The sequence below is a fragment of the Cryptotermes secundus genome, unplaced genomic scaffold, assembly GCF_002891405.2.
Source record: "Cryptotermes secundus unplaced genomic scaffold, Csec_1.0 scaffold108, whole genome shotgun sequence".
Taxonomy (NCBI): Eukaryota; Metazoa; Arthropoda; class Insecta; order Blattodea; family Kalotermitidae; genus Cryptotermes; species Cryptotermes secundus.
This window is the reverse complement of record NW_019719358.1, coordinates 2441469-2461278: the sequence shown is the minus strand read 5'-3', so window position 1 is coordinate 2461278 and position 19810 is coordinate 2441469. Positions and strand designations below refer to the sequence as shown.

Below are 19810 nucleotides of genomic sequence, written 5' to 3'. Positions count from 1 at the left end.
AAGTTAAGCCATAAATATCAGGGTACGCATTTCAAGTATCATGTCAGAACATGGCATTAAAAGAGCATGGCACAACGGATGCCTAATACTCACCCCTCAAGCCGACACATAAACGTTGCTAGCAAATTGTTGTTGGGAAAAAAAGAAATATAATATATAGAGGAACTCTTTCCAAAAGGATTTTCCTGCCTTGCCTCAACGAATTGTTGACGAATGGCCGAAAAAAGAAGATGACTAAAAGTGCTGCAACATTGTAACATAAGAAAATATTTTACACTGTTTTTAATGGTGGAATGTTTCTAGCTAGAGAAGCTACGTTTTTTCTTGATCGTAATAAAGATCTTGATGTATATTGCGAATCACAAATTGTGTTCTGGTTCATATGAAGAAGAGAAGTCACAAATTGATATGAAATATATAAAAGATATGAAATTCGAAACTGGAAAATAATTTTTTCTCAACAAATCCTCCACGGACATTGATATATTTTTCTTGTCACTTTACCAGTGCGTCGAAATCCAAAGCATTGAATTCCTTCACTTGTTGTCTCAGCCACTTCCGCGCCTACGTTTCAACCTCATCGTCATCAGCGAAACGTTTGCCATGAAACTTGTTTTTTTCAGCAGACTAAGCAGATGGGAGTCACTAGGGGCAAAGTCCGGGCTGTAAGGCGTATGTTCAAGAAGTTCCCACTGTAGTTCAAGAATCTCTCCTAGGTTGCTCGGGCTGTATAGGGTCTGGCATTGTCATGACGATGCAGTACTCCCCTTGCCAGTTGGTCCAGAAGTTTTCAGCGATTTGCATCCTGAAACTCCGATAGAACTTCATAGTACGATGCAGAATTCACATTGTCACCGCGTTTCTGAAAATGGGCTATACGTACTCTCTGAGAATCCCAAAACACGGTAGCATAGTATTCCCACCTGATGTCGATGGTTGAATTTGAACTGGGATATTTCCATTGCATTGAAACACGTTTTGATTCGGGTTGGTAGTGATGCACCCATGATTCGTCCCTGGTAACAATCTTGTCAAGCATTATCTTCCCCTTCATCTGCATACCGTAAGAGATAAACCGTGGGAACACCTTAGTATAGTTGCCACACTGTCTATCTTTATTCTTCTATCAGCTCGAATCAACGCTTCAACCCGCTGCACAGTTGCTTCTGTCGCAGTCTCAACAGGGCGACCTGGTCGGGCATTATCTGTGACTTTCAAACATGCTTAAGAGAATTCCTCGACCTGGTTGTGAATAGCTTTACGCTACAAATACAATCAGCTATAAACAGGAAAATTTCTTTGTGAATATCCATTGTATTTTGTCATTTTGTCCAAAAAAACTTAAAACAGATTATAATTCCTCAAGCGCGGTCACCATTTTGACTACTGAAACCAACATCTGTACATGCGCATGCGCGTATTATACCTAGACTGTTATGAAACTGGAATATGCTGCTACTACATGATACACATACAAAAATTTATTACGTCAATTACAGCTGTTTGGGGCATGCGGTAGCATAGTTGGTTGAAGCACTATGCTACAAGCCAGAAGGTCGCGTGTTCGAGTCCCGATGAGGTGGATTTCTTTAATATACCTAATCCTTCCAGCCGCACTATAGCCTTGGGGTTGACTCAGCCTCTAACAGATATATTTGCCTTATTATAGCTTTACTTCAATTTGTGACCCATTTACTGACTCTCCCTTGTAACAGTCAAGTAAGGAACATTTGAAAATGTTACTTGAATGGTAATAAAGTGACTGAATTATTCACATTTATTTATGTTACAATGAAATCAGGAAAATAATTCATTTTATTTCAATTCTTTACTTACATGCTTAGCATGCAGCCCAAAGGCCAGTTATCTAGTAAGCATGAGCAAGAGACCACACAGAAAAAGGAAAAAGGCGACACATAATTTTGGGCAGTAACCGGTCAATCAATGCAATCACTCCAACGGCGTTGGGGTGAGAGGAAAAATAACATATATTAATCTGAAATACAATTATTCCATTGTATTGTATTGTATTCAATTCTATTCTATTCTGTTCTGAGCTTGTGTGTGTGTGTGTGTGTGTGCGCGTGCGTGCGCTTACTGAGCAACACTGAGACCAATTATAAAGTAAATACCAGCAAAGAGCAAGCAAAACAAATACTGTACATTCATACAAACAAACAAACAAACAAACAACGAAACAAAAATAAATGTTAACATGTATCATTTAGCCAGTACTCATTCAATTGTTGCAGTCACGCCAGTCACGTTCGGTGAGACGAAATGCAACCTGAGGGCAGTTAATATTCTAATGCCATATTCCCTCGGTTCTGTGATTCACTTTCTTTTCACATTGAATGCCGAATTTAATGCTTGAAGAATCCTAAGAATCGGTGTCGAAAATTTATATTGCACGACTCAAGAGAAATGGGAGTCCTCGTGTCCATAACAGTATTCATGGGAATAGTAAACACACAGATAGCAACAAAGGGAATTCCGATTAGTACGTGCTCCCTATTTTTAACTAATTAAACAGTACACCATGAAGGCGTTTAAAGCATCTGAGAGGGATTTGAAGGCTGAGCATACAATATACGTAGTTATAATATTGATTAACATTCTGCAATGAAGAGAGATTAATCAGGGTTCATTGTTCCACCTATGCTCATTGTTGCATCTTAAAATATTTCTTGCAAACACCCGAGAAGGGGAGTTGTCTGTTGAAATGCTTCATGTACTTGGGTGTCAGTATTATATTTAAGCATCCTGTTACACTCTACACAATGTATGACATAAACTCAGTCCTAAGTGCAACAATTTATTGTAGTTCTTTTGTTTTGCTTTCTTCTACACTACATGTTTCGGCCGCAAACGGCCATCATCAGGCACACATATTAAAGATAAGCAGCAGCACGTACACAGGGAGCCTACACAGAATAATACCTGAACAGTGCTGAAAACAAGAAGTAACCGCTGCAGCACTATAAACATAGAGCGAGTAACCCTGAGAATTTAAATTTTAAAATTTGAAAAAAAAAATTAAACACATTTTTAAAATTGGAATTGAAGATTTTAAAAGTGCCAGTTTATGAAAATCAAATTGACTTGTGTAGGTTAACAAAGAGTTTGTACATATCTGACAGATATCAGCGGGGAAGATTCTGATATATCGAAACCTGTTAGCAACGGCGAAATGAACAATTGAGAAGACTAGTGTTTTTTAAATTTTAAACTACGTACAGTGTAGCAGCTACGTGAGGGTATACACCTGATGATGGCCATTTGCGGCCGAAACATGTAGTGTCGAAGAAACGGAGACGAAAGAACTACAATAAATTGTTGCACTTAGGACGGAGTTTATGTCATATATTGTACTTGGGTGTATTTTAATATTTATAGGAAATTTCAAACCCCAAATGCCGTAGGTAATTGCCAGTTTACATCGCCTTCGAAACGGTTGCATTACGATGAGGCATTAAAACGAAGAGTCCGTTATACACGTAGCAGAGTACGGGAGTAGAGATGCAAGAACTGAATTTACAATAACTGAAGCAAACGTTCCTCGTTGGGGATTGACCGCGCTTCCATACTTTTGTGTAAGGCAATCACCATCAGGTTCACACGGCCAAAGAAAGGAAGACACTCCAATGCTGCAGTCCTCCATTTCGTCAAAGAAACGCTTGCAAAGGGGGTGTGTATCACACGGCAGGCTGTACAGTAGTAGAGACGAACCCGAAATTCAGACAGCTTTGAGAGATTCTTCGGAGAGAGTCGTCAGACGTCGTTCAGAAGAAGTGCAATGTGTGAGCTCTTATAGTCAACTGTAATTGTAAAGAAATGCCAACAACCGCAATCATCAGGTCCAGAACCCATTATTATTCGTCACGCCAAACCCCGTACACGTGACAATAGCTTAGAATGAGGTGCTTCCGAAACACGTTGCTGTGCATGTACAGCAGGAGGAAGGATCACAGCTGACTAGGGAAGACACCGTTGAGCTCTATGTAATCCACTGAGTAAGGTTTCTTTTTATTATTATCATTGTTCGGGATGAGAGAGAGTCAACTTAATACATCAGCCACTACTGTGTCTATTTTACAGGCCCCTTCCACACTCGCTTATTCGCCGATTGCAGTTGACGCACCCTGTGACATGAGCTGTTTTCGCTCGCTCGAGTGCTGGGAACTTGGGTTCGAATCCCAATCAAGGCATGGATGTCTGTATAGTGTGCATGTATTCATTGTTTATGTTGTTCTGTATGTAGGAATAAGCTTTGCGACGGGCTGATCCCCCGTTCAAGGAGTCCTACTGACTGTGTATAGGATCCAGAAATTGAAAAAAAACGGCCAAAACATGCCAAAGGGCTGTAGAGCCATAATAATAATAATAATAATAATAATAATAATAATAATAATAACAACAACATTCAATAAATGCCAATATGCTGGGTCACTATTCAGTTATGGAATACCAAATGTTTTCTTTCGGCAGATTATAGGGCGAAAACGAATCTTAACGGTTTTGTAAACTTTGTTACTTTATTAAGTTCCGTAAGATTGGTTTCTCAAATGAAGGTTAGGCGTGAGCGTATTATTGGTGTACTAGTTTACTGTTTAATCCTCTTTATTGCGACAACTTTCTTTCAACCCTTCCCGAAGAACCGGAAAGACTGAAGTTATAAGCTCCTTGCAATATGAAACATCTCATGATTTTTCTTTATCATTACCTTCATGAATATGAAACTTGTGTATTGGTAAGCGGCTTAACGTTCTCTGATTTTTCTCTGTTAACGGCAGATGGAACTAGAGCATGAAGTCTTCTCTTCTCTTGCGTCATTACCGGTATTTTCCACATAAGCATCTATTCCATATTAAAATAAGTTTCTATTTTTCATTTTGAGCCTACTTTTCTTATTTTGAAAAAATAAAAGGAGGCTTATGAGATCACCTTGCTGTCCATGTGTCTATATATACGTTCTTCTGCGTATGTATCCGCATGTAACAACTTGATTGACCAGCCGTTCCCTTACAGCGGCTTCTAACAGCGGAGATTCTTCAGCTTCACACACTCAAGTCCTGTCTTCACAGTTTCCCTTACAGAACTGATTAAGCTCTAACCTTTCCTTTGCTTATAACATCTCGGCACGAACCACATAAAAAACACAGTTCTGTTGTGCCATTGTTGCGTTCGTATCAGTTGCTGCAGGAAAGTGTTTACTCACCAGTTGCCAAGAAACGGCTCTGGTACATCTGGCCATCTCGCGGTCGATCCATAGCAACGGTTCTACACGTTACAACATTCACAGTATCCTATCTCTGCTAACCAGTTCATCTTTGCATTACTGATGACTCTGCATTTTTTCCACAGTCCTGTATTTTAAAATACGCAGAACATATCGCCTCAAAGGCTGCATCTGCTTCTGTCCTCAGGCGAGCTATATCTACTCAGCTTTCTCCATCGGACCTGAGTAGGTACCCTGAACTGAGGACGGGATCAGATTGAGCCCCTGAAGCACTGTGTTCAGTTTCTTTGGGATATCGGAGGTAGGACAAACACGAGAATACCAGTGACATCAGACCCCTTTAAATCGTTCGATATACATTTGACTTCTTTCTCTGTTTATAATTTTCTGTTCATTCCTTCTTTCTCTATTTCTCCCACGTTTCATTTGTCTTCTTACATTTTTTCTCTGGATTTCTCTTTCGCTTTATTTTATCTGTATTCTTTATTTATTTTTCATTCCTTCATTTTGTTAATTATTTCCTTTTTATGTGTTTCACATAAATATTACGCTTCTGAAATAAGAGTTCTGCCTCTTATTTCTACGTCTAGTAATATCAGACCAGGAAGCACAGTTCATACAGCGACTAGGCTACTTGTAGACGCCTGGGAATTGGGGTTCGATTCCTGGCAGGAGTAAGAGATATTTCTCTGCTCCATGGCGTCCAGGTCGGTACTGGGGCCCACCCAGCCTCCTATACATTGCGTAATGGTGTCTGTTTCCCCGGAGATAAAGCGACAGGAGCGTCAAGCTGACCATTGGCCTCCATCTGCTGCCGAGTTTAAGAAAGATGGAGCTATGTCCCCACACCCCCTGCGTATTCATGTTTAATGTGTTAACTGATTGAGTTCGGGGTTGACTTTACTTCTTATTTTGTGTCTGTTAATTTCTTGTTAGACAAGCCGCATTTCTGAAATTTTGATGAAGTTCATTTGGGGCTGCATGTAAGTTGTTAAATTAAAAGGGCCGTAAATGAACAAATGTTACAAGCCGGAAGGTCGTGGATTCGATTCCCGACGAGGGTATTGGATTTTAAAATGGATCAAATCCTTCCGACCGCATTATGGCCCTGGGGTCTACTCATCCTCTAATAGAAATGAGTACCAGGAATCTTGCTTGTGGGGGGGGGGTAAAGGACGACCGGTGCATAAGGCTGACGACCTTACCGCCATCTGTGAACCTATTATCTACAGAAAATTTGGGAGCTACGACGTCTCACAACCCTATGAGCCTTCACTGCCTGTCACTGGGATAGGTTTACCTTTTTTACTGACTAATGTGATGTAAGAATGTGAAATGGATTGAACCAGCCAAGGGCATTCCCAGTGACGGGAAATGGCGTGAAGGTTATGATTCTTTAGAAAATCGCCACGGAGTCAATGAGTTAGTAAATTATCCGATTTAATGACACGATAATTGGTCGATTAGAATAGCTGGTGTAAATATTCAGAAACCACAAACTCTATAATGTCATCCACAGCGGAAATATATATATTACAGATTTTAATTATAAGAGTAACCACTTTAATATTACGAAATTTATGTAAAAAATTAATCTCCTACTTTCCATTTATACGACACGGATCGCATACAAAACGACGCCTCTAACAATTCTTCTTTGCAGCGGAAACATTTTACTGAGCTGTTGCCTAGCTACAGCTCTCCGTTACAATTACCGGTATCATGATTCAGGTTTTCATAGTTTTATTCAGACTTTTGAGGCATATAAAAGACTAGTGCACGAAATTAAACGATTATGAGTGCCTTCCTCATCCTTTTCAAGTAATAATTCAGTAATCACACCAGCACTGGACACTATATTTATGCTACTGCGAGCTTAGATAAATGAAAGCGGCCTCCCTAGTCTATAGGTAACGTTCCCACCTCATGACTCGTGGTACGCGGGTTCAAACCCGGCGGAGGTCGTCGAATATTTAAGGGCGAAAAAATTCAGGGAACCAGTCCTCCGGGAGGGACTTTAAGCCGTGGGTCCCGTGTCGTAGCTTTACGACACGTAAAAGAACGTCATATCTCCAAAGGAGGTGTCTGAGCCAAATTCAAGGACGTTTCCCACCAAACAGTAGTCTCTAACGCCTCTGATAGATGGGGGAAGCATTATAGATACCGTCAAGCCAGTAGAGGCCGAACTCGCTGGCTCGGTCCGGACTGATGGTACGCACCAATATCGGTAGGGTATAGAGACTGATAGAATATTATAGAGGGAAGCACAATGGACCAATACTGGTCTAAGTGCATGGGGAAACCCACCCTCTCCAATAACTAACTAACTAGATAAATGAACAGCAAGTAAATAAACTTACCATTCAACTCTGCATTATGTACATTTCACACTTCAGAGTAACAACATATCGTTTGAAGTTATTTTAATATAATTCAAGGTTTTCGGATTAGCAGTAACATAAGCAAGGACCTTGAATGACTTGCACACACACGATGAAATCTTACAGAACTCTCTGACTGTATTAGATATTTGGTTCTAACGTAAGTGACTGCGACGAGTTACGAACCTCTGGGTCATAAAGCCGTACTGTTCAGTACAAGTCCACCTATGTTTCGGAGGTATGTATCACTTCCATCTTCAGGGTCGAAGAATAAGTATTAACAGGCAGCATGCTGCTTGTTTCTTACTTGGTTTACTTTTCTACGCGAAAGTAGAGGTGATACCTCCGAAACATCTGTGGACTTCCACCTAACTACACGTCGTTATAACCTGAAAGATCGCATTCAACTTAATTGATTATGGTTGAATATGATTGGGGGTACGCGGTAGTATAGTTGGTTGAGGCACTATGCTACAAGCCGGAAGGTCGCGGGTTCAAGTCCCGATGAGGTCATTGGATTTTTTTCAGTTTACCTAATCCTTCCAGACGCAATATGGCCCTTGGGTCGACTCAGCCTCTAACAGAAATAAGTATCAGGAATTAATTAAATAATTTTCCTGGGGAGTAAAGCGCGGCCGGCGCGTAAGGCTGACAACCTCACCGCCATCTTTGAGCCGATTGTCTAGATAATGTGGGACCCTCAACGTCTCACAACCCTATGGGCCTTCATGGCCTGTTACAGGGATAGCTTTACTTTTTACTTTACTGAATATGATTTTGTATTCACGGATATTCGTTCTGATGGCCTTCTCGTTCATCACTTGCTTAAATGCAGAAGTGTTATGGCTCTGTTAAATTTGAAATTCAATTAACTGTTGTTTTACGGCACCCTACTTGCAATAATAGTGTACTGAATAGTTTATGATATGTTCTCAACGGTAATATAAATGTTCTCGTACAACGTAAGTCGTTACTTACAACAGATAAGATACTTCGTGTGCTCTCTCTCTCTGTCTACTGACTGCAGCAGCATACTGCAGCCCTCAGCTATTGCTTCTACAAGATTCTGCACATAAAACCTACAGCACATGATTAGGACGACCAGAAAGCTGAGAAACAGAACATGGGCTTAGGTTCTTTGAAGACGTTATTTCTCACAATCTTCCCCCTTTATTGAGTTGCTATAGAAAAGTATTTAATTTGAAACGAACCTGCCTTTACTTGTGCCCACACTAGTTTATAAAAATATTCTGATCATTAAATCGAACTGAAAATTTATCCTTGAGATAATACGATTCCATAAGCCCAGATTGGTTTGATTATTGTCTTATAAAGCAGGACTTTGTTTTCTATGGATAGGTTGGATCTTCTTCCAATTAACCAGTTTAGCTCCTTGGTTTTTAAGTCTGTTTGCGTTTTTTTGATTACCTGGTCTTTCGAAGTGAGTCTACTATCCATTTGGATTCCGAGATATTTAACGCTTTGAGACTGTGGGATATTGGTATTATCCAGTCTTACTTGTGGGCAATGCTCTCGCCTTAGCGTGAAGTTCACTTGGATAGTTTTAGTCTCGTTTATTTTAATTTTCCATTTGTGTAGCGATGCTTGTATTTGGTTTAAGTGGTTCTATAGGATACTGGTGGCCTTTGCTGGATCTGCATGGGTTGCTAGGATGACTGTATCATCTGCAAAGGTTCCTGTGGTGGTGTTATCATCCGTTGGTAGGTCCTCCGTATAGAGAAGGTACGTGTATAATAGTGGTCCTACTATACTGCCTCGCGGTACCCCAGATAGTATAAAATATGAGGTGTTTAAAGTGTCATTTATTTAGTGACATATAAGACAAGGTAACGAGGCCTACAACTATGGTTAAAAGCAATGCGAATAGAGTTATATATGTGTGTGTGCGCGCGTGCCTTGTCCTGACATCAGTTTAACTTCAAATAACTTCAATTAGCAGTAAATTGCTCTTTGAGAGCTGATACCTTTTTGCGTCAAAGCAAGTTATTTTTCTGTTTGAAGTCAATCCTATTACGTCTATGTATTTTATCCACTCGCACAGAAAGAGCCAACACTGTGTTGAAGTTACCGCACTGTTACAATCGGTGAACAAGATGGAAGGGAAAGTATATTGTACTCCAAGTCATTTGTCAGCATGTGAGACTGATCATGTCCTAATCCAGCAGGGAACAAACGTTGGAAGCCATTGAGCAGAAAATGGAGACAAAAAATGTAGATAAGAAAGGAAAATAAATGTTCAAAAATAAGAGAACAGATGATGAAGCTTTTCTCAGTTAGAAGAATAAAACAACTGATGCACGTGCATGGTTCTGTGTCTCCGCCTGATGTTACTCATGTTGCGTTCTTTGTGTCTACTGCTCCTCTGTTCTGTGAACTGCTACACAATATAAGAATCACTGTTTAATACAGTTGAATATAGACAAGACTTTTCACGAAAAATGATGCCTGTAGTGGAACCAGGCAAAGATTTACACAGATTTTCCCCACGTCGACATTTCTGTATTCCAGCGCTCTCCTGAATCTACCCCTAACACTATTCCACTCCTGTTGGCTGGCTCACTGTATATATATGTGTAGAGAAGCATCGGTCACTCGGGGGACCGCGGCTTCTCAGATGTGGTATGTCGTTCTGTTGTTGCTCTTGTTGTGAGATGTTACTGCAGCACTGGGGTGTCACTCGTAGGTTGCCTGCATGTCAGATCTGTTAAAGTAGCATCTGCTTCGGTCAGGTGTAGGAGTAGCTCTGCTGTGATCTGGTTGTCGTGTTGCCCGCTACGTTGGTATAATTGTGCGGATACCACTTTAATCTCTTCATTTGAGGATCTGACGCTTAGCGCTTTGTTGATTGATGTATTTGAGGTACATCTGTCCCCGTCACAGATACTAGTACAGGTATTCCGAAGAATTCTCTTCTGAATCAGTTGCTACTTCTTCATGCTGCTCGTGGCCTCATAGCCCCGTACAGTAAAATGAGAAGGATTAGTGTTTTCTGTAAATGAATTTTTAATTCCCTATTAAGTGTTCGACATTTAAAGATGGATTAGAACGCTACAAAACCTTGCATTGCTTCATTTCCATAGCTTTAATATTTGCTTTCTATATTAATCTTCTTTCGAGGTGCACGCCAAAATATTTTTTTTGACCATGGAATTTCTTGTGAGAATAGTTTTAGTCTGTTTCTGAGCACCTATCTCATTTTTATGAATATTACTGCGCTACTGTCACCTGCATTCATTTTCATTTTCCATTTGTATAACCATGATTCTAGATAAATACCTCTGCAGGTTGTTGACTGAGTAATTGATGTTTGTATTTAATGTAAATGCTACAGTATCGTCAGCGAATTGTGAGATTATATAAAACTTTGACCCGGACCGCATTGAAAACAACGCCTCCAACTGTTATACTATTATTGGCCGTGTATTTGTTACCCCGGAAATTTTCTTACCGTGCTGTTGCCTGGCAACGACCGCCTCTTCTAAATCCTCTATTCCGGCATTCAGCCTCCACGTAACAATATTATAAATTTTATAAACGAAATGACACAGTGTTGATCTGTACTTGGTTTCATGTCACATGTATTCTGACATTCCCGTTAGAGGTAAGCAACATGTGAGGCAAATGACTGGCAGTGTATTCTATTACAAGAAATCAAATTGAACAGAAAACACAGGCAATACAACAGAAAATATAGAAAAAATAGTTCAAATTTTGGGGATATAAAGCTTATCTGTGGGCACAAATGCTGATAATTATCTCTACCACGAACATACAGGCAGCACGCCCTTCAGACATGTCGACTACACGCCGTCACATCACAAAAGACAGTGGTACCCATCTTGTATAAATTTTGGAATTGAAATTCGACCACCCACAAATCTGTACATATATTTTCGGGGAAATTACATGCAACAACATTAATTTCAGAAACAATTGAATAAAGTAGCGCATAATATGGCATAATGTAACAAGTACTGCAGGCGTTTCGAACTGTCAGTAGTTGCTCATTCCCCACACGGAGCTGTATCCGTTTCTTCACGAACTCCCTCACAGTATACAGTGTAAATGAAGTTTGCACCTTGGCGTTGGCCTGTACCATTACGGGCTAATTGAAGATTACTAATGTTCTGTGAAGGACGGGATACCATTTCTTGAAATCACAGCGTTTCGAATGCAGACATTATATGCATATATTACAGGAAGTGTTTTATACGAAACTCGGTTTCATTACGAAAGAGTGAAAGTAGTGAAAATAGCTTTCCATATTTCAACTTCAAAGTTAACAAATTATTTCCCCATTCTCTATTTATTTTCATTCTCTGACTATTGCTCTTGTGAAGTTACGTTATTAGTAGATTCTAAAGGAACACAATTGAGTGCCTTCCCTGCACCTGAAGACGGAAACACACACAGTTTCCGAAACGTTGTGTTTCCTACTTTCTAGAATACCGGACGATAGACAAAGTCCAATATTCTAGTAATTTTTAATGTTGCATTGGTATGTTTATAGGCAGAAAGGAAAATATTTACTTTTCTTTGAATAGTTTTAAAGTCATAGGTCTTACTTGTAATACATACTGTAGTTTCGTGAAGTCATTTGCAAGAAGAAATATTTTGGTTGGTTTAAATATTCTACCATAAGAAGCATGACAGCTGCAGCTGCAGTAGTAGTAGTAGTAGTAGTAAGAAGCGACGATATAGAAGTATGCAATTTTCTTTGAAATTTTCTCATCCAGAACATACTGTTATTGTTATATCATAATTCTTATATGCAGAATCCGTAAAAGTTACCGAGGGCCTAACCATGGTGATGTAAACTAAAATTTTTACGAAACCAATACCATTATACTGCTTCCATTTCATTGGGACCATACCTGTTCTTTCGATAATCGGCTCTATTTTTCCCATGTACATCTGTAATCTATCGTTGTATTAATATGGAGCCGCGCTTTAAATTGGATGATCTTAAATTCAACAACAAATTCCTATATCTAGACACAGTTCATAATGATAATCCCTCCAGTGATTCATTCCTAAGCAGAAAATCACAATTTCATTGAATATGCTCTCATTCCCTGTGGGTGCAAGAATTTTCTCTTCTCCGCTTCGTCCACACCTGCTCTGCCCCCAATACAACGGGTACAGGAGGCTCTTTCCCCAGGGGTAAAGCGGCTGGTGCTTGAAACTGACCACTCACCTCCAACTAGTGCAGAGGTCAAGAAAACGTGGGTCTACACATCTACTCCCCCATACGTGTTCAATTAGTTAAGCACAGGGATAACTTTGCCTTTACTTTTACCTTTACCTTTGCCTTTATGCTCGCGTTCCACAACAAAAACGTGTTTTCGTCGAAGGTCCAGACTGTAATTGGACTGTAAAATCTTACTGCCGCCTGGAGGTCCTAATCGTAACTACTAACAAATCTAACTCCTGTATAATCAAACAATGACACAGTGGCAAGCCTTAGGCTTATACTCGTATTTGCATGTAGAGTGTCTGTACATTCGCTTTGAACCAAAAGCTAGGTTATCCCTTTGTCACTTACAATGACACTATTGGTTAGTTATTGGAGAGGGGTTTCCCCATGCACTTAGACCAGTATTGGTCCATTGTGCTTCCCTCTATAATAGTCTACCAGTCTCTATACCCTACCGATATTGGTGCATCCCATCAGTCCCGACCGAACCAGCGAGTTTGGCCTCTACTGGCTTGGCGGTATCTATAATGCTTCCCCCATCTATCAGAGATGTTAGAGACTACTGTTGGGCGGGAAATGTCCTTGAATTTGGCTCAGTGACCTCCTTTGGAGATATGAGGTTCTTTTACGTGCCGTAAAGCTACGACACGGGNCACGGCTTAAAGTCCCTCCCGGAGGACTTGTTCCCTGAATTTTTCTGCCCTTAAAAATTCGACGACCTCCGCCGGGTTTGAACCCGCGTACCACGAGTCATGAAGTGGGAACGTTACCTCTAGACTACGGAGGCCGCTTACAATGACACTATTACGGTTATCTTGTAGAACACTCTGTTTACATTCCTTGCCAGTTAGTTCAATACAAGAAGCAACTACTGAATTATTCTTATAATTCAGGTCATAAAAATAAAAGGTGGCATAACACACCATTTACATATTATTTACCGCTTTAATACTGAACATTGATCAGCAACAGCTTTAACTGCAGTTGCTAAATTCATCAGGTATTGCATTAACCCAAATATTCGCTTATGGACAAAGCACCAGCAGACGTAAATACGTTATACTCGTATCTTGTAGTGTCTAGCAAAGGCCAAGCAGCCAGGACTGAAGGAAATGGGAGTCAAAGTATTTTATGTTATAAATTGCAATGGAGCAGGAAGCTGGACGTAAGGGAGTTGTGTTTAAAATTGTATGCCTGTACTATTGAAAGAGGACAAAGACGTAGAGTTATATTTAAAGGAAAATGAACTATGAAACTAACTTACTCTACGAATCTTAGTTCTTCTTGGTAAGATGCCAGTCTCGGAGCTGCTCAAGAAGTTTCCCAATATTTTATGGAACCCGAAGGTTCTTTACAAATTGAGCAAGAGCCCTCTACCGTTTCCTATCCTGACCCAGACGAATCCATACCATACCATACCACCCCACACTTATGTTCCATTTTAATATTATCCTTCCATCTACGTCTAGATTTTCTTAGTAGTCTCTTTCCTTCTGGCTTTCGCACCAAAATCCTACATGCAGCATTCTCCTTCCCCATGCATGCTACATTCCTTACTCAGAGGAAAAGGAACTGGAACAGTTAATGGCGGTTTTGCCATATATATATATATATATATACCTTGCGTGTAATTTCAAATACGATTACACAGAAAACCCAGAAATAGGATTCAAGTGTTACTCCTAAAAATATGTTAGCTGCTGCTTCATCAGTGATTCTAAAGGAACATGGGCCCGCCGCATTCGCTGTTCTGTTGGAATGCACCTCGTTCCTATACCGCGCTGCTTGCACTAGGTTTAATGCTTTTATTCGGTAGCTGCTCGGTTCGAACCTTGCTTGGGACACGGGCAATCCCGAGTGAGGTCTTTTGTGGTTTTCCTCAGTCCTTCCAGGTAAATTCTGGGATAGTACCTCAATTAGGCTACGACTGCACTCTTCCAAACCTTAATCCATCATTGAACAGTCATCCCTCACCCGATGCTATATATTCTCACCACTGAAAGCGTTTGTTATATAAACTGCGGAAATTAAGATTCCTGCTGTACTTTGTCGATGAATAAAACAGTAAAAGTCGGCGTGCGTATTTACATTAGTGTGACAAATGAACTCAATAGGTCATTAAAGGTCGCGGTGCAAGTGCCAACAACTAGGCCCACCCCTTATATAAACTCCGTAGCCCGTAGTCCGCAAGCGAACTATACCGACCGAGCAACCGCCGCATGTCGGTGAAGTTAGTGACAACGTTTGCGGATTGAGGGTGTCACGTGGTCAGCACAACGGATCCCCACGACCGACAATCTTGGTTTTCCAGACCGGAGCCGCCATTTCCTTGAAATAGCTCATGAGTAGACCCCGTTCCAGACCCACCACTTCTCAGTAAATCTGGTAGCGCCGGGAAACGAACCCGGAACCTCTGGATCTGTAGGTAGGAACTCTGACCACTAGACCACCCCGTATATACTATATACGTATGTATGAACAATGATTCTAAAATAGTTATTTAGCACTTTCTAACCGTATAGTGACATCCATTCTTTCACTCAGCTTTTAATACATACATTAATTGTTATGAGCCGGTCACGGTAGTCGAGCGGTCTAGGGCATGAACTGTCTTCGCTCGCTCGGAAGCTGGGATCGTGGTTTCGAATCCCACTGAGGGCATGGATGTTTGATGTGTTTCTGCGTTTTTCTGTGTTTGTGGTGTCCTGTAGTTAGGTAACGGCCTTACGACGGGCCAATCACTTGCCCAAGGGGTCCTACCATCTGTTAAATAATGAAAATAATAAAAGAAACCTGGACACTTGTAAAAGGGTTTAGGAGGAAAGGATGAAAAAAAATATTAACTTCCTACAAATTATCAGCTAATATCCATGAATCTTGATTCACTTTCCAAGTTTACATGCCACGTGCCATATTGACTTAAATTTTCTGTAAGAAAATATACATTTAGATTTCTCTGTTAGTGGGTTCGGACATGATTTACACAACTTTCGTGTTATACAGAAATTATTTCCCCAGTGCTCATGGAGTATACTAAATCATATATAATTAGCATTTGGCCGGTTGCACGGGCTTACAACGTTCAGGTTCTCAGCTCTTGCCGATAGCAATAGTGTATGGTTTTCAGATGTTACGGGATGCGGTTGGGCCATGTCTTTGTCATACCAGCTGTGACGCTAAGATGCTTTCCCAGCTATTAATAACAATATACTGGAGAGAACAAGTTTATCGTAACTTAGCTTGCACCTGTAAGTTCATAATTAACGCCATTTGATATACCACCCCTTGTTTCACGTCGCATTAACTGTGTAGGATTTTCCAAAATGAATTGTAATGTGTTCCGTGCGATTGAACAATTTAATACTACAGGAAAATCTTTCATTCAATGAAAGAATTTTGAGATGTGTAACAAAGAGAAACGAGCATGCTGCCATAACGGTAACGCTCTGAACTTTTATTTCCGAGGTGTTCTATTCGTATCTCGGCAGGTATATCCATATTCTTAATGAGGTGTTTTGTAGTTTTCCTCATTTCCTTCATGTAAATTCCAGGGTATTACCTCGATTTTGCTACGTCTTCCTTCCAAACTATTTCCAATTCATTATTATTATTATTATTATTATTAACCTGCTTCATACTATTCAGTCCAGAGGCTTTTGTCTTCTCGTCTGCTGTCTACAAACATAAAAATTAGAATATAAAAAACTTTAATTTTGCCTGTGGTTCTGTATGGATCTGAAACTTCGTCTCTGGCATTAAGGGAGGAACATAGACTGAAGGTGTTTGAGAGCGGTGTTGAGGAGAATATTTGTACCGAAGAGGAATGAAGCGACAGGAAGTTGGAGAAAACTGCATAATGAGGAGCTTCATAACTTGTACTCTTCTCCAAGTAAAATTAGAATGATGAAGTCACGGAGGATGAGATGGGAAGGGCATGCAGCACGAATGTTGGCGAAAGGGAATGCATGTAGTTATAACTACAATTGTTTCCTGTTTACGGCTGCAAACATTTGTCGCTTAAAGGTGTTCACAACTCGGTCGAGAAATTCTCTCAAGGACGTTAGAAAGTCTTCGATGATGGCCGACCAGGTCGTCCTGTTAAGACTGCGACAGAAGGACGCACTGGTAACGCGATGGGACAAATGTATCACTATCTGTGGCAGATATGTCAAGAAATACATTTTTCTCGGGCCTGATATAATATACTTCCTTTGGTCTATTTTCGACTTCATCCATCGTCTGGTATGTAAAAGACAAAAGACCACGACGTTTCGGAAACTGGATCTGTCTCCGTCTTCAGGTGGGTAGGGAAGGATAAACCTATTCAGTTGGGCCCGTTAGAAAGAGCTAGTCTCAATCACCGGACCAATCCCACCTGAAGACGGAGACAGATCCAGTCTCCGAAACGTCGTGGTCTTTTGTCTTTTACATACCAGACAATGGATGAAGTCGAAAAGAAGTACAGTATACATCATCGTCAGAATCCTTTCAAGTCTATCTGATATAATATGTTTAACGTTTTATATCAATTTGTGACCTATTTACTGACTCTTGCCAGTGTTTAGCAGCCTTCGCTGATTCGCAGGTCCACAAGAGAATAACTCAGTGTTACTCATACCAATGACATGATTTCAGATTCCAGGCTTTTGTTTACGAAAAAAAGACCTAGGATTTCTAATACGGTTCAGACTTCGTGAAAGGTAATTTTGTTGCAGCGCTTTCCTGAATGCTTGCATATTCATATATATTTATAAGATTTAACTATTTAATTCTACTAAAACGGATTTTCAGCTTTAAGTTCATGATATGTACCAGCAGTTACGGTGCACAATGGGCATAATTGTTTTTAGAATGTTTTACACTTTAACGTCTTAAGAGTGTTATGTGACACAGTGTGATATATGTTATACATATGTAAGTTTGCAGTTCACAGTGACTGTAGATGTTTTCTTTTTTTTCAGGTTTCTTCTTAGATGCGTCGGCGTGATTACCTTACTCTCACCAGTTCAGGTACGAGATTTCTAATTTATGTTACACATTAAAATGCCCTTTACACTTAGTTATTCGTAATGTCTCTTAAATTGGGAAACGCAACAAAACTGAAGTCCCATATTAAATGTAAGATTTCTGGCTGCTAAAATTTTAACACTTGAGTGAGAACACGCATGTAGAATATTAATTAGTTTAAATATTGCGATATTTGTGTTTTTCAGCAAATTCGGCTTACCCTCTGAAAGCTCTTCTTTAAAAGCAAGTAATTTTGTGCCCCATTTCAGAACGAATTACTAAGCGTTTTCCTTTCACACTTTCACTCTGCGTACTGAGGAATGCCTGAAAGTAGCCACAAGGATCACGTCAACACGCTAATTGCTTCTAATTAAAAATGCTTAATGAGCATTAGGGTCGTTAAAAGATTGACGAGGCTAATGAGTACTTTTAAACGAAATTACCTTGTCGATGCCGATCAAAGCCAGACTGCAGTAACTGGTACACTGCTTGGGCTCTGGAACCCTCCTTTGGCTGGGATGGTGTCTCTGACAGTGAATGCTGATACGGCGGTTTTTGTTTTTGGCATATTTTGACCAGGATATTACTTAATCGTTTTAAATCTTTGTGTAAATATTATTCCATAAAACAATAGACCCGTTAGAACAAAGAATCCCATTTATATGATCGGACGTAATAACAACCTCCAATATGTCGATATATTAATGCGCAGTCACATTAAAGTGTTAATTAATTTTAAAGTAAAATAAATCATAAACCAATTGGGTAGGACTGAAAAACAGGGGAAGGTCTGAAACAAGATTTTCAGTCAACAACTGCCTTACGATGGGAAACTCAAAGTAAATGTTGAGTACTGGCTTCTGGGTTGTAATGCCCAGCGTTTCGGAGGAAAGTATCGTCTCCGTCTTCAGGGTCGAAGAGTAGGACAAGCAGGAAATACGAATATGCAGGCTGGAAGCCGAGATAATTATTTGTATTTCAAGCCTACACATCTATCTCAACTGTGAATTTACATATTTAGGGAAAAATTAAATCATTTACGTATAGTATGAGCCGGCATAGCTCATTCGGTATAGGGACGGACTACGGGCTGGGTTCGATTCCGGACAGGAGCAAGACTTTTTTTTTACTTTTTCACAGCGTCCCGACCGCCTGTTGGCCCCACCCCGCCTCTTATCCAGTGGGTACTGGGGGCCGTTTTCCCCGGGGTAAAGCGGCAGGGGCCTGAACCTGACCACTCAGCTCAATCTGGTGCCGAGGCCAACGAATTGTACGTCCACTCCCCCGTACGCCTTCATGGTGTAATGTAATTAATTAATCAGAGAGACAGCTTTGCCTGGGCTTTCTGTATAACGCTACAAAATGTACGTATAAGAATGCAATGCGGGCGGTATATCCTTAATATTGACAGTTACTTCCCATTAGAATTCTGGTGGGAAAATAATCCAGATTTGTACACGAATCTCGGAGAATAATGTTGCGGAGTCACAGGAACTACAAACGTGTCTGCTTGCTCTTATGTAAGAAACTCATGTCACAGGCCTGTGGGCTGAGCAAGAAGCGAGAGGGATGTGGCGATAAGTAACAGAAGGAGTCCGGCGAGGTTATTCAAAATGGACGGCGAATAGAAGCACGTGGGCTATATCAGTAGGCAAATGTATCTTTTGCGGTGGCAAGCCATGTATAACAAATTTTCAAATATATATTTATGTAATTTCTTTAATATTTAAATTACAGATTATTAATAAAACATATACTCTTCAGTGAATACAATTTTTAAATATGTAGTCATAAACCACAACATATTTCGGCCATATATGATTAATTTGAGGGGCATGAAATTATGAAAGAAAATTTTACATGAAATTATTGAAATATGCATGGATTATTTCGAATAGATCTTTACTTAGAATAGTTATAGTGTTAAAAGCTTGCGTAATGTAAGCAAGTAGTAGCTTTTTTTTT

At 40.1% G+C, this 19810-nt stretch overlaps 1 protein-coding gene across 2 annotated transcripts in view; it reads left to right on the top strand.

The window, feature by feature from the left end:
• LOC111864508 overlaps positions 1 to 19810 on the top strand; it is a 459338-nt gene that overhangs the window by 238816 nt on the left and 200712 nt on the right. For both annotated transcript variants that reach the window (XM_033751530.1, XM_023851805.2), the window contains one exon: positions 17800 to 17848. The gene's annotated coding sequence lies outside the window, so the exon portion shown is untranslated. The remainder of the gene's footprint in view (positions 1 to 17799; positions 17849 to 19810) is intronic.